A 5732-nucleotide genomic window follows, 5' to 3' on the forward strand; every position below is an offset into this window, starting at 1 on the left:
AAGAGAAAGGGAGAAAGCTTATAGCATCTATCTGAAATTTTAGTCATGGGTCAAGAGTAAACACAGAAATAAAAAATTCACAAATGGACACAAAATTCTTAATTGATTAGGTATCAAAACAGACAAACAGAAAAGACTCACATGCCAGATTCTCTGCTTTCTCTTGGTTATCTGGGTTCTCTATTAACTATTACTTCATTTACAGAGATCATCAATGATCAGGTCATGAAGTCAAATTTCTAACAACTACTGGGAAAGAATGTATTGACCCCCCAAAATCCAAACACAAAACGTAAAACTGGTAGAGAGGCAACTTAAAATTAGAAAAGCACAGAGGAAGCAAAGTTTTATTGCCATTTTGGGTTTACCTTTGGAAGCCAAGAGAAGACTAACCTGGGCCTAAGTTGCCCATGGAGTGCACTTCTCTCCTTATGCAATTTTCCTGGCTCTGATGCCTAAATCCACTGAGCATCTCAGTGGAACCTCCAAAACTGTTAAAAGATAATTTTTTTGGAAAAGGTAAAATCATGACTCTCATAAGGATTTTAAAGTGAGCATGTGTTGAAGATTTTATTTTACTCATTCAGTGAGGGAATCAGGTAGTTGGTGTAACTGGCTTATAGGAAAAGTCAAAAGGCACTAATTTCTATGAAGTAAAAAGGAATGAGAGGAGGGCATGGCAACCCACTCCAGTATTCTTGCCTAGAGAATCCCATGGACAGAGCAGCCTGGCGGGCTACTGACCTTAGGGGTCATAAAGAATTTGACACAACTGAAGCAACTTGGCCGAAGAACTGATGCTTTTGAACTGTGGTGTTGGAGAAGACTCTTGAGAGTCCCTTGGACTGCAAGGAGATCCAACCAGTCCATTCTAAAGGAGATCAGCCCTGGGTGTTCTTTGGAAGGAATGATGCTAAAGCTGAAACTCTAGTACTTTGGCCACCTCATGCAAAGAGTTGACTCATTGGAAAAGATTCTGATGCTGGGAGGGATTAAAGGGGCAGGAGGAGAAGGGGACGACAGAGGATGAGATAGCTGGATGGCATCACCGACTTGATGGACGTGAGTTTGAATGAACACCGGGAGTTGGTGATGGACAGGGAGGCCTGGTGTGCTGTGATTCATGTGGTTGCAAAGAGTCGGACATGATTGAGCGACTGATCTGAAGTTAACTGAAGCAACTTAGCACAGCACAGCACAAAAAGGAATGGAGGGAGGTCAACTGAAACTCTTCCAGACCAGACAGAATGTGCATGTGCATCAATTATAAAAGTTGTAAAATAGTGCAAAGATTATGAAAGGCTAAAGTCTAATGCATAGTTTCCCACTGAAACACAAATTTATTTTTTCTGTAGTCTTTTCTTCTGGATGTCTTTAAATAGCATCTGTTCATGTCTCCTGTAGATCCTATAAATGTTTAATTGCTCTTCATATAAAACCTGGCTCTCTTATGATTAGCAGTTGAGAAAAGATTCCTACTTATGTGGTAAATGCAAAGCGGTTTTAAAAAATTTATTTTATATTGAGGTATAGTTGATTTACAATGTTGTATTAGTTTCAGGTGTACAACAAAGTGATTTAGTTGTACATATACATATATCTGGGGCTTCTCTGCTGGCTCAGATGGTAAAGAATTTGCTTGCAATGCAGGAGACCCAAGTTTGATCCCTGGGTCAGGAAGATCCCCTGGACAAGGGAATGGCTACCCACACCAGTAGTCTTGCCTGGAGAATTTCATGGATAGAGAAGCCTGGCAGGCTACAGTCCATGAAGCTGCAAAGAGTTGGACATGAATGAACAACTAACACATCATACTTCATACATATATATGTTCTTTTTCAGATTCTTTTCCCATGTAGGTTATCCTTTCACAGGGACCATGCTAATCTCTGTATCATTCAGATTTTAGCATATGTGCTGCTAAAGCAAGCATGCAAATTGACTTTATCAACACTTCCCCCTGCTTATAGGATATAAATTACTGCTTGAACTAATTTTTTTTCATTTCTCTATTAGTTGTTTGTGTATCATTTATAGATGGTATGCTAAAGAAAAGAGATTGCTTATTGTTAGGAACAATTATATTTATAGGATGAAGTGGAGGGACCCAGAAAGCTCATTTAATTGACTGATTGATTGATTGAATAATTACTTATGGATTGTTCTCCATTGCTAGGCATCATGCTTTTAAAAATGCAGTTTCAACTTTCAAGAATTTAATATTTATCAGGGTCAATAGACAAGGAAATAGTCACCTCCTGATAGCACAGGCTGGGAGTAAAAGTCACCTGAGACACCCGAGTTCAGTCCTCAAGGAGTTAGCAAGGTCAGTGTTGTTAATAGGTTTCAAGCACAGTGAATAGCAGTGCATGTGTTGGAAGGCCAAAATGCACATAGCACTATGGAAATTATGATTCCCTCCGTGTAGCTGGAGCACAGAATGTGAGAAGAAGACATAGCAAGAGATGAAGTTGGGAGGAAAACAGGGTCAGCCATGGGATGAGATGATTGTGACAAGCTGAAGAGCTGGCTGTCTGCTGCAGGTAAAACATTTTAAGCTAGAGAGTTCCAAGATCAAATTTGCATTTTAGAAAGATCTCTCAAGCAGCAGGGTGGGGAAAGGACTATTAACTCTAATGTTTTTCAGTGTATATTCTATTACTAATTTAGTACATATTTTTAAAACAAATTTTCACATTCCCCCTCCCCTGCAATCTTTGTTTACAATGATTGGTCTGTAGCCACAGCTTTGCTGCATTTTCAGTACGAGGCTGTGACATCGTGATAGAGGATAAATTAAAAGAAATGAAGGGGATAAAATGATATAAAGCATGAGTCAGCAAACTGTGGCTTGCAGGCCAAAGTTCATTGCCTGTTATTGTAAATAACACTGTATTGGAACACAGCCAAGCCCGTTTACTTCTGCAGAGTCCTCTGGCTGCTTTTGTGTCTCTACAGAACAAAGCTGAGTACTTGTGAGAGGCTGTCTGGAATGCAAAGGCAAACACTTTTACTATCTGGTACTTCAGAGAGATAGTTCGACAACCCTTGATGTGAAGAGTTAAAAGTTGGTATGTTAACTTATTTAGTTGATTTGATCATATTCCCTGGATCAAAGGATTTATGCAAATGTGTGTGGCCAGTCTCATGAAAAAATTTAAACCTTGAAAACTTTGCTGGTAATAATATGTATGAAGATGACTATATTAATTCCACGTAGAAGATCATCTACATGATTTTAATTCTTCTCAACATCTTCCAAGAAGAAATAGAAAGATCTGGTTTATGTGCTGCGGAGCCTGATTTATTTTTGTTCAAGGAAAAATACTTGATTACAGATACATTTTTAAATATTCTGCATACTTTTAGGACTTTGAATTTGAAAATCTCTAGGACAGTAAATACAAATTTGAGAATGAAGAATAAATAGTTACAATGTTTCCTGGATTTCTGGTGTCCTGTCTCTGGCTTTCGGAGAAGGCAATGGCAAGCCACTCCAGTACTCTTGCCTAGAAAATCCCATGGATGGAGGAGCCTGGTAGGCTGCAGTCCGTGGGACTGCATGTCAGACATGACTGAAAGACTTCACTTTCACTTTTCACTTTCACACAATGGAGAAGGCAATGGCAACCTACTCCAGTGTTCTTGCCTGGAGAATCCCAGGGACAGGAGAGTCTGGTGGGCTGCCGTCTATGGGGTCGCACAGAGTTGGACACGACTGAAGCGACTTAGCCGTAGCAGTAGCAGTCTCTGGCTTTAGCACAATGTCTTATCTGTGGGAGAAATACACACAAGTATTTTGTCATTACCAAATGGTAGCCACTCCTTAGAGTCCTTATTCTAAACAAGAACAAGTTGGCTTGGACTGCACCAAATAGGTACCTTACAGAGAGTACGGGACTCAAAAAGGTTAGACACAAACACTTCACAGCTAGTGTCCCACAAGCTGCTTGCTCAGCCATCCTTAGCTAGAACACCTTGAATGTTTGAAAATTTGGAAAAGAAGCAAAATCAGTTTTATGGTGAAATGTTTTGCAGTGTCTCAGTACCCACCTCAGGAATTTGACTGTGACGCATGCATCAGTAGCAGTTATTTAATAAGAAATTGCATTGCAGAGTTTAAGGCCAGAGAACAGTGATGTTTAAAAAAAAAAAAAAAAGTGTATTTCAGTCCTTGATTGAAATTATCCAACATTTTGAGAAAAGTCAATTTGCATAACAGTTGGTGTTTCACCTCCTGGTGTTAAACCCATCTTCCCTACGCTGTCTTTTTGGATCTGTTAATCAAGTTTCCTGTCTTCACTAGACAGCAGCCTAATTGCTTCTGTCCTGCAGAAACCCCTTACTGAGAAAGAGATTTAATTTGTAGCTTAATCCAATATTTTTATGCAGTATGGTAAAAACACTCACTTGTTACAGTATTTTGTCAGCTTCATCATTAGTCTCCTAATAGAATCCCCTCCTTTGATCTTAACCTGACTTCTTTTTTTCTACTACCTCTGTCTCAACGTTTGGTTTTATTCTTTGACCCATAATATCCTTTCCTGCCAAAGAAAAATCATCATCATCACTGTAAGAAATATAGATTGCCTGCCCACGGGGTATCTTTCATTGTACCTGGTGCTGTGGGGTTTTACCAGGTTTCATTAGCTTTCTTCCCTGATGTAGAAGAAAAAAAAAAAACATAAAACAAGAACAACAAAAAAACAAAAATACACACACAGACACAAAACCTTTACTTTGTGTCATTCCTTGTATCTGTAGAAAATGAAAAACAGTGTTCCAAAATGTGAAGTAGGCACTAATATGGGTCTCAAAACTATGTGACTTAATTAGAAATGTATTCAAGCCTGTAAGCATATTAGAACTGACCTTTCACCCTGTTTGGCTTTCTGTTTCTTGCCAGCATGACTTTTTCTTCCATCTACCCTTTTCCTTTTTGCCCCCATCTGGCCTTCTGACAGCTGCAGAATGAGTGTTAGCTATGTACTATTATTTGACATCCTTCTTTTTATAAAATTGAATTTCTTTTGATAAATGTCAGAAGGGGACACACATTCTTCAGTAAAATGAGCTAAGCCTTGAACAGATTTGTCATTGCCATCTCCCTAGTCATCTCTTTTGCTTCTGACAAATACAGTATGTCCTGAGCTTGTCTGTCCTTGGTGACCTTAAAGAAATGGAAAAGTGATCCCATCCTTTCTGATTTCAGTACCATGAATTGTCACAGATGGCAAGTTAGAAATGATTAAAATGTTTACATATTCATCCTTTGTTTGTTGTCCTCTCCGGGCAAATGTATAGAAGGATGGCAGAACAAAGCAATGAGACAGGCTTTACGGTAAATAAGACTAGCTTGCATTTTGATTTGAAAACTTTTAATATTGTAAAGATTCTATTAGTTTTTATTTTCCAAATCCTTTTAGCATCCCAACAGAGGGATCAATTTTAAAAACAGCTGACTCTTCATCATTGAATTCCCCTCTATATGAATCATATTAAAAAAAAAGGAAATTCGCATAAACTTTATTCCAGTGGAGGGGAGGAAGAATATCTTTTTCCTTTACTTTTTTAAGTTCTCTGTTGGAAACCCTATAACAAAAGGAAGATAAGCAAGAGAAAAACATGGCAATCTATTAAATGTAAGTTTTATGTGACACAAGAGGCTTCATAAGGAAACTCAAAGAATGGTTAAACCTGAGTGTTTTTATGCTAGATTTGATGAAGAGTGC

The 5732-nt window shown here is 38.5% G+C and overlaps 1 pseudogene; it reads right to left on the minus strand.

Moving 5' to 3' along the window:
* Positions 1 to 1828: 1828 nt before the first annotated feature.
* On the minus strand, positions 1829 to 1929 carry LOC129659723 (uncharacterized; annotated as a pseudogene).
* Between the last annotated feature and the right edge of the window lie 3803 nt (positions 1930 to 5732).

This window comes from Bubalus kerabau, chromosome 8 (assembly GCF_029407905.1).
Source record: "Bubalus kerabau isolate K-KA32 ecotype Philippines breed swamp buffalo chromosome 8, PCC_UOA_SB_1v2, whole genome shotgun sequence".
In the NCBI taxonomy this organism is placed as follows: Eukaryota; Metazoa; Chordata; class Mammalia; order Artiodactyla; family Bovidae; genus Bubalus; species Bubalus kerabau.